Source organism: Tympanuchus pallidicinctus, unplaced genomic scaffold (assembly GCF_026119805.1).
Source record: "Tympanuchus pallidicinctus isolate F22 unplaced genomic scaffold, pur_lepc_1.0 scaffold4, whole genome shotgun sequence".
NCBI classification, from domain to species: Eukaryota; Metazoa; Chordata; class Aves; order Galliformes; family Phasianidae; genus Tympanuchus; species Tympanuchus pallidicinctus.
The window spans coordinates 24,163,883-24,174,318 of record NW_026294758.1 but is presented as its reverse complement, the minus strand read 5'-3'; the positions used below and the strand labels follow the sequence as shown (position 1 = coordinate 24,174,318).

The 10,436-nt window shown below is 36.2% G+C and overlaps 1 long non-coding RNA gene across 1 annotated transcript; it reads left to right on the top strand.

Annotated features, from left to right (window-relative positions):
- Window positions 1-301: 301 nt before the first annotated feature.
- Window positions 302-9,744, top strand: LOC128089528 (uncharacterized). The gene is made up of 3 exons (XR_008210541.1): window positions 302-380; window positions 5,736-5,844; window positions 8,627-9,744. It is a non-coding gene; the product is annotated as an uncharacterized LOC128089528 (long non-coding RNA).
- The last annotated feature ends 692 nt before the right edge of the window (window positions 9,745-10,436 follow it).

Below are 10,436 nucleotides of genomic sequence, written 5' to 3'. Positions count from 1 at the left end.
TAGATAATAACTTCCTGATTCAGGTAATAGATGGCCCCACCAGAGGGGAAGCAATACTGGATTTGTTGCTCACCAATGAAAATAAATTGACTAGTGATATCAGGATTGGAGGCTGCCTGAGCTGTAGTGACCATGCTATGGTTGAGTTCATGCTCCAGATGTGTATGGGAACTGTTGAATCACAGCCTGAACCCCTGATCACTTGGGGCAAGCAATGAGTCAGCCACAGGAGCACAGGTGAAGGCAATTCGGCTGTGTGGCCAGAAGGGGTGGTCCCCTTATAAGGGGGCTTCCCCATATAAGGGCTGACTGCCACGGAAGAAGGATCTTTCTCTGGCAATTGCTTCTCTTGGAGTTTTTCCTGCAAGCTTAGGATACGGGTAAGCTTTTGCATTCATTTCTGATTATTCCTTTCCAGTGTGCTAGTATTTTCATCTATATGCTCTCTAAAAACCAGCCTGACTTCTCTGTATACTTGTCAAATATACATCTGTATGCTTGTCGATTACACAAGAGGGATATGAGACAGGCGAAGAGTAAAATTAGGATTCTAAATTTTAGGAAAGCTATCTTCCAGCTCTTCAGGGAGTTAGTGAATAAAGTGTCCTGGGAAACTGCCCTTGTGGTCAGTGGTGCACAGCAGAACTGGCAGATCTTTAAAGAGGTTTTCCTCAGGTCTTTATCCCCAAATGTAACAAGTCAGGAAAAAAGTCAAGAGACCAGCGTGGCTGAACTGGGATGTGCTCGTCAAACTTCAGAGCAAGAAGACAATGCACAAGCATTAGAAAACACGGGATAGATAAGCAGATGTTGAGGTGAATTTGGAACTGGCTGACTGACCAGCTTGGAGCTTGTTGTCACAGGCAGCACTTGGAGCTTGGAGAGTTGTCTCTGGCAGCAAAGAGTCTGGTTGGAGTAATTAGCTGTGCTTCCCAGGGGGCAGCACTAGCTCTGATCTTGTTCAATAACTTTGTCAGCAATCTGGATGAAGGGATAGAGTCAACCCAGGTTTGCTGATGATACAAACCTGGGTTGCCATTCAATAAGACTTAGACAAACTGGAGAGTTGGGCAAGCAGGAACATGATGAGGTTTAAGAAGAGCAAGTGTAGAGTGTTGCACCTGGGGAGTAACAACTGCATGCGTCTGTGCAGGTGAAGGGAGGACCTGCTGGAGAGCAGCTTTGCAGAGAAGGACCTGGGGCTCCCGGTGGACAAGAGGTTGGCCATGAGCCAGATGTGTGCACTTGTGGCCAAGTTGTATCCTGGGGGCCATTAAAAAGAGCGTAGCTGGCAGATTGAAGGAAGTTATCCTCCCTCTCTACTCTGTCCTAGTGAGGCCACGTTTAGACTACTGTGTGCAGGCCTGGGATCCGTAGTTCAAGAAGACAGGTATCTCCTAGAAGGAGTCCACTGGAAGGCCACAAAGATGATAAAGGGCCTGGAACATATCCCATGTGAGGATAGGCTGAGTAACCTAGGTCTGTTCAGCCTGGAGAAAAGAAGAACTGAGGGGGGATTTGATAAATGTTTATGAATATCTAAAGGGAAGTGGGAGGCAAATGGGTGAGGCCAGGCTCTTTTTGGTGATGTGCAGCAATAGGAAAAGGAGTAATGGCCTAAAACTTGAACAAAAGATGTTCTGTACTAGCATGTGGAAGAACATCTTTACAATGAGGATGACAAAATATTGAAACTGGTTGCCCAGAGGTGTTATGGAATCTCCTGCTGTGGAAATAATCAAGACCCATCTGAACACCTACTTGTGCAATGTATTGTAGGGTACCTGCTTTAGCAGGGAGGTTGAACTTGTTCTCATGAGGCCAAATCCAATCCTTGCAAATCTGATATTTTTGAGGTCATTGTTTTATTCTCCCAATGTCTCTGATAAGAATTAATTAATGTGCTTGTGTGTATATGCAAAGTATTATCAGAAGTTACCTTCAGTGAGAGAGACTTTAAGGTTTTTCTTATGAAGCAGTACTCTAATTACATATTTTTCCTCCTCACTTTTAGGAATGCCAAGCTATGCTATCTTCTTTTTCTTATTTTCCTTTGAGGCCAGAAGAAGTGGAGTGAGATGTTTCACAATTTTGATTTTTCCACACAGAAGAAAATGTGTGCAACCTATTATTTCAATTGAGAAAAGAGTGAATTTCTCACTTAGATATTAAGTAAAGATTGTTCTTCCATTATAGGAATTCTGGAGCTGGTAGGGTCAGTTGTTTGGATGAAAATAAGGGTTACATGTCTTTGAAAACTCACACGGATTATGTGTTAGACCAGATGAAGCATTTTGAGAAGCATTCTTGTATAGACTGGTTAGTATTTCCTCAAAAAAAAAGCAACCGGCAGGGAGGAAGAAGAAACTTCTCTCACTTGTAATATTTGATCATTTACTACTTAGCGTTCTCTCTGTCTTCTTGACCTCTGCTCTTTCTGTCTACCAAGAACCAAACTCTTACATGTTACAATAACATGTTACGACATTTTCCATCTTGTCTATTTTGTTCTGTTTTTCTTGAATTCAATTGCAAGAGCTGGAAATAGTTTTAAAGATAACCTTGGTATAAAAAGTGCTGTAAGGAATATCTTCCTAATGAATTACACACATACATACACATACACATTTCAGTCTGTATTATCTGAAACACTCTCATCAGCACATACAATTTTTATTTGTGCCGCCCATGAATTTTTGAAGTGATTTGGCTCACTTGTTTGACTGTTAATGAGCTAATTAACGTAGTAGTGACTTCATTCTTCAGTAAACACTGAGATTCTATGCTATGGAACAGCATAATTGTCTTAAAGTCAATATTTGAGACTTCTTATATATATAATAATAAAATATATAATCTATATAAATAAAGATTAAAGTATCAAAAGCAGCTAGCTTTCCAAGCTACATTTAATATTTGTGTAATAGTTACTGGATCTCCAGGGAATTAAAGAACAGGCATGTTATTTTATGTATCAGAAGGAAAATAGACCTAAAATATTAATGTCCTTCAGCCTCCAGGAGTATAGAATAAAAACTTGATTTGTTAGCTCTAATGCATACCTTTTAAAAGCATTGTTAAATAATTTAAACTCAATTTCTATTCCAGTATTAAGAATGTGAGAAAGCATGCTTATCTCTTGCTGTGACTGTTAGTCTTTAAAAAAAAAAAAAAAAATCATCTATTTTTCTACTTGAGAAAGTTTTTATGAGGACAAACATAATTTTTGTTCCAGAATTACTTTTATTCCAAGTACGTGATTACAGTGATGTAAAGCACATAGAAATACATTACTTGGATTAGCAATTAAAGATCCTTTGTAATGATACACGTATAATATATTTCCATTCTCCAAATTTTTAAAATTTTTGCATGTGTTATTCAGTGTTTCTTCTGTAAATCTGTGAAGAGAACAATCAGTTTCTTTGCTGAACACCATTTCATCTGGAAATGTTAGACGTTTTTGAACATTGCTTTAGCCTGCTTTAACAGATGGCTCTAAAAATACTTGGAGTATATTTAAGGGGTTCTTCAAAGCCTTTACAAATACTGCATTTTTCTGGCCAAAGAAAAATCATTTACTATTTTAAAAATATGTACATACTAACATTCATGACAATGATGAATCCAGTTTACATAAGAGACTTTGTGTAACTACAGAAGATCAGTCATGTTTATCAATCTTGTGCTAATAGCATTCCTTACTACTCAAGATCTTTTATGTTCCTGTCTTGAAGTCTTTATTCTGATAAACTTTTCATTGAAGCTGTTTGTATTTATGAGTAAAAGGCTAGCAACGAAACAGAAGAAATCTTGTTTTGTCTCCTTTTTTTTTATTTTTATTAGAAATTTCTACTCAGGCTTACTTCTTGAAACTCTGAATTGCAAAAATGTTGCGGTTTTTTGGTTTTTTTTTTGAGGGGAAAATGTGTTTCATAAACAGCAGAATAAAAGTTGTTAAACACCACTGTGTTATGAAATCAGTTATTTCACATTATGTATGTGTGTTAACATAACGTATAATATTCTGGATTTACAGTCTGTCAGATGTCTATATGCTCTGCAACATCCAAGTCCTGTAAGAGCTTGGTTGTGCATCCATAACAGTGTTAGGAATGTAACTTTGTTTTTATGTGCATATTTATACTTTATGATCTTGTTTTCAAAATTTCAGTCAAAGCTATAAGCAGTAAAATGCTGAAAAAGAGATTCTACTCTATTCTGCTTACTTAATGATTAGCTAAGATAGACTGAAGAGATAGAGAAGATGATGAGTTCTTTTCACTCTTTCTTTCCTGATACATATATCCAATATCAAACTACACATCAAAAAGTAATTTCCCCAAAAACCATTCAGGAGATCTACAAAAAAACTCAACAGTTGTATATGGTCTTCCACATCCAGTAGGATGATGCGTACAACATCAAGGGTTTTTTATGAAAGACACTTTCTGAACCCATAAAAGCCATGAATGTCACTACTGGTTGTTTCAAAGAGAATCATAGGGTGTTTCACAGGAGTACAGATACTTAGATCTCTTATTTGGTGAAGTATATTGTACAATCACTGCAGATTTATGCGTAAGTTTGTAGATAATTTAATCAGGTTAATTGTAACTGGAATGATTGACGGAATCATTTAAATATAGTGAATAGAATTCAGTAATTATTCAGCACATTTTAGCAAATGTACTTAAGTGGCTTTACATTTAATGTTTTTGATGTTATAGCTTTAAGCAATTTGTATGTGGCATTAAATAATATAAATTAAAAGTTTTAAGTGTAAATGTACTTGGTTGTTACCTTGATCCTACTATTTTGAAAGAAACTTTACTAATTTACTATTGCTAATACAAATACAAATTCTGTGTAATTCACTGTCTTCAGAAATGTTATCAAGGAAAAATTACTTTTAAATTACTGAGTAGGTCAGAAAAATCAGATGGAAATAAAAAGGTGTTTCTAATAGCTATGTCTTCACTGTAATTAAAGCAAGACCCAAAACATGATAACAGTGTTTCACCTGACAAAGCTTTAGTGTAGAGTGATGCCTTTCTTTTATAGCAGATGGTTACACAATTATCATTTTTATTCCTCAGGCTATGAAAAGGTCAGAAACCAGTGCTGTAAAACTGTTTATTTGCTTTTATCCTTCTTTTGCATATTAAAGAGGTCTAAATACTATAACTTAGGAACTGAACTGATCTGACTGTATAAGGGCTGCTCTGAAAGCTGTGCCTGTCGTTTTATGATCTTGGCCCATGATGTTTTAATCCAGATGTTGGTGATATGACAGTAGAGATTGAATCTTCCCCCCAGTATCGCATTACATTTTGTTGCATTACATTTGTTGTGACAGATGGCAGCAGAGGGGCAGTCTGACACAACGGCATCTGACATAGAAGTGCATATGAAGAAAAACTGTGTCACTGAATACCTCTATGAGGAAAAAATGGCACCCACTAACACTCGTTGACATTTGTTGAATGTTTGTGGAGGCCAATCAGTGGATGTGAGCACAGTGAGGCAGTGGGTGGTGCCTTTCAACTTCGGTGACGGCGCTGTGAAAGACAAGTTTTCTATACATCTGTACAATTACAAGCATGGCATGCAGGTTCTTGTTCATCACTGGTGAAAATGCATAGCTAATGGTGGTGATTATGCTGAAAAATAGTGCTTTGTATCTGGGAATTTGCTCTGTCAAATTATTTCTGTGCTCTTTTTATCTCTTGTAGCTTCCATGGAAATCTTTCAGAGTATTTACTTCCAGAGACACCTACAAAATCAGCAGACTACTCTTCCAAAGGAGCAGTAATCATAGGATATTCTCTGAAGGATTAATCGGTATGTTAGGCAGTTTACATATTTCTTTTCAGTTTCTGTTTTTTTGAAGTGTAATTACAAAACAAACAACAAAAAAGCAACCACAAAAAAGCCTGTCATTTGAAATTTGGATAAAAAATGTTAGCATACAGTTTAAGCATCCTAATAAGAAGTTATTAATTCAAGAATTGTCTGCTGTCTATTTCTGATGTCAAAACTAGTACGAACTTTCAGCACTGTTATCACAATAGCAGGTTTGGATATGCTGCTCTCTGAAGATAATTTATTGTTTATTATTCTTTGATTTCACTCCTGGTTTTCAAAGTCTGCTGTTACAAGTATGAATCAGTTGCTCATGATAGGGAAACATTTTTTTGCAAGTGCTTTCTGAATTCCTTTTAATAGCATATTTCTGTACATAGAATTTTCAGATGATTGGGATTTCAGCTGTGTGAAAATTGGTACACTAGAAAAACAAAAGAAAAAAATGTGTTTATTTGGCATATAGACTGAACATGAAAGGACTGCTGAGATAGTGCTTTGTGGTTCTGTTCTCCCAGTAACCTAAAGGCAATGTGCATGTTAAAAATCACACAAAAATTAGATTTTGGAGACCTGTATAATCTGACAGATAAAAAAATACATAGAGAAATCTTGAATCTATCTAATTTGTACCTATGAAGTTACAGCAGGTTCTCAAATAAACTGGATATCTAAATAATTGAAGTATTTTCACCTTTTGTGCATTCATCTGCATATGTGTGAGGGTATGTATCAGAGAATGTATACCAAAGTAAATGCATTTCAAAGTAAAATTAAAAAGTTCATGAATTAAATCCCCTTGTCAAATGCCAGTGGTGTTACGTAAAAAAAGAGGGCAAAAAATCCATAAACTTCACTATGAAATATTTGGGATGGGATACACTTTCCAAAAGGTTTTACTACTTCTCACTGTAAATTTGAGTGAACTCCTGTCAGCTTTGCACAAGCAGAGTCAAGAAATAATAACCAAATGTGCAACTATTAACTGCAAATTTAGGTGATCATTTTTTAACTTGAAGGCTGAATCTACCCATTCAATTCTGACTTACTGTTGCAATCAATCCATGGAGTCTGCACACCAGGGAGGATGTTGACTGAGGCCTGGGGAATTTTCTATAGGCTCTTGTCACTCCTCCAAATTATTGAAGCCATGTGACTGTATTTCTGCATGTCCTTCCTTACTGCCTTTGTGTTTAGAACTGTCTCTCTTTGAAGAAAGACTTTTTTTTCTTTGCTGCACCAGCTTGTTCATTGCATCCTCGAGCAATATTGTATGCCATTAAGTGCCCAAATGTAGACAGTTTCAGCAAAATTTGATGAAGACATTGAGGTTTCAAAGATGTTAAGCTCTTTCAATTGGCTTGCACAAAATGTTGCCCAGGGACATAATTCAGGGTAAAGACCTGTTTCATCCATCAAAGTTGAGTTGCTCTGCTTAGGCGCATCCAGCAGCCAAGGAACAACAATCAGCCAGGCAGTCAACTCACAGAGAGCTGCTGGTCAGTTGGCATACCTGCAATTTTCTCCAAGTCACAGTACATGCTATTTCTTCCTTGGCTGTCAGACCAGGAAAACATAGATGGGAACCTTGAGTTGGTTGTGGTGAGGATCATGCAGTAATGAGGATGTGGCTGTGTAGGGCAGGGCACTGGGGTTCAATTATTTTATGAAGCATATACATGTATATAAACTTCACCAGCTATATTTTTCCTTGCTGTAAAACAACTTAAATGATGAAATTAAATATTGGGTTTATCAGTCACTTTCTAGCACTCAAATTACAGTTTTCAAACTATGAAACTATGAACTTAAACTATATGCACAATTTATCTGTTAGGAAGTAAATAGTATCTAAAATATACCAAAAAAGGCACACATATCCAAAACACACATGATCATGTATGTGAACCTAAATATGTACAAATGCTTGCATACAAACACACTAAACTGGGAAGCCTCATACTCCAATATATGTGGTTATATAAAGAACCATTTGAATACTATGCTCTGGTTATCTCCAGTGCATTTTGGCAGCAGTGTTAAATCACGCTGGGATGGTTGGGCAGAGCTTTTGACACCTAAATAAGACTAAAGTCTACCAGTTTTACCTTGAAGCTTGCTGGTTTGTGTAAATAATTTTTTGGATAATCTGTGAAATTTGTCACCAGAGGTCTTACATTATATAATTATGCTGTGAGCTGCAAACAAGCTGCATAAGAGTAGTGGTGACAGAAACATTATAATAGCTCTAATGAAAAGCTTTATTTCAGGAAAAAAAAAAAAAAAAGTAAAAACCTATTTCACAATTTCTTCATTGCCAAAAATATATTTTAAAATGTGTTAGCCACTTGCCTTTACTCTTTACCATGAACTGCTTTCTGTCTTTGGTTAAGAACCAAAATAACTGGAGCCAAGTGTTTAAGGCAACAATTTATTATTTAATTTCATGAAAAGTCCATATTAAAGAAGAAGAAAAAAAACTGAAAGGAGAAAAAAAGGCATTTGGAGGGCATAGCAGAGTGGACAGCAATGTCTCATAAGTAACACCAGCAGGCAGGAAATAAGATATATTAAATTCAAAGCAGCCATTTGTGTCCTCTGTCTCTCCAAGAATGCTAGTACAAATCCAGCTGGCACCACAGGTACTTTCTCCAGCCACATCTGCCTGATGCATTTGGCTGCCTGAAACTTTTTTTTTTTTTTTTTTTTTCCCCTTAAAGAAAGGTCTAAATGCTAAGAAAAGTAAATTCATTTATTTCAGGATTTCAAGGAACAGATAATCCACCACGTGGCAACTTTTCTCCTCAGCAGTTTTTCCTACTTAATTCTAATGATGAACAGGAACCAGTGAACAACCATGACTGTCATATTGCATCTTGTTTATAAAGGCATGACTGTATTTCCGTAAACTACTACATATCATACAAATCACTGTGGTTTTCCTTTTCTGGCAAAATGCCCAGTTACTAGGTTGAAACAATATTGAACTCCTGGTGTTGCACATAGAAAACTGAAGCAAAGATGGTCCATCAGCAAACAAGTAACTGTTCATTCTGACCATTCCGAGAAGGACCTGGTTAGCAGCAAGTTATTCCAGCATGCCTTTGCGATACTGAAAATTACTTAAATTGCAAATGGTTTGGCGAGCTCTTTCCTTCATCTAACTCTATCGACTTTTGCCTTGAGATCAGGGAGAATAATGACTAGAAATCAGCTGTAGCCTTGAAACTTTAATCTAAATTTTTGCTTGGAAGTGAGTCTGATACGAGCTATCTTTCTTTGTAGCTGTGGGACAGCATGGGATTGTGGCATTTGAATTCCTTGTTTTTCAGCTCATGGCAGTACAATTTATTTATCAGCTTGAAGTAAATGCCTTTCGTATAGCTGCTTGCATGTGGTCATTATGGAAAATTGTATACAGATTCCCAGTTCAGTTTAAGTTACAGATTATATGAAAACTCAAAATCACAATCAGTATTCTGTTGCACAAAAGAGGGAACTTCACAAAAAAAGTTAATTCTTTGGTCAATATCTTTATGTCTGCACAGCATCAGGCAATCAACTCTCAATAAACCGCAATAAATAACAAATAAGCATAAGGAAGTACAGCTGAAATACTCTGAAGTATTTAAGGCTTTAAAAATTTAAGGCCAAGTAATTACAGCCTTATAGATATATTTACTATAGAGAAGTGTTTTCCTTGAGGGAATTTGAGGTTAACCACATGGCACACTGACCTAATCTTCTTAACTACAATGAGACACTACTGATGAAGTATGACATTGCTACCTATATTTGCAGCACAAAACAACAGACAAAATGGCTGTATAGGTTATTTGGTAGTCTTCAAAAATAACCTTAGTTATGCAAGGTAATATAACAGTGAACAGTCAAGTATAATGTTTTAGGATATAAACTGAGCATTGATGGAGCCAGGAAAGCAATTCCCTTATGCAGAACTGTGACTCACTGCAGCATGAATCATTTATGTCTAAAAGCACAACTGTCCTATTGTGTTTTGCATTGTGTTAATATTTCCATGGTAAAACATTGTTTTCAGAGCTTCTAGGTATGGAAAATGGATTTTTTAATTAATACCAGTACTCAAAACGCCAGACCAATGGCACAAATTGTAATTAATGTAATAGATGTTTTCCCAATCAAAAGTAGTTTGGGACTTTTTTATAGACACGATAAATTTGATTTTCAAATGAATATTTGAACTATATTTAGCATTTGTGAACAGAAGAGGGAACACATCTGTCTGTATGAATGTATCTAATTATCTTGCTTTTGTATTTTTATTAATTCTTTCCTCTTTCTCCCATCCCAGTTCTTTCCACTTTATACCACAGATGTTTGCTTCAGGATTTGTTAGCTACATTTGTAAAACCACTGGGCCTGATCCTTCAGTCAAAATTGGCAGGTTTTTAGCTTCCTGTGTATTTCTCATAACTGAACTTATATTCATGCTTGATTTCTTGGAATGTTTCATAAAAGTTATAAGGAAAATCTTAGGTATAAGTAAAATTGTAAACACCATTAGTCAACAGGTTTTAATGAAATCTTCC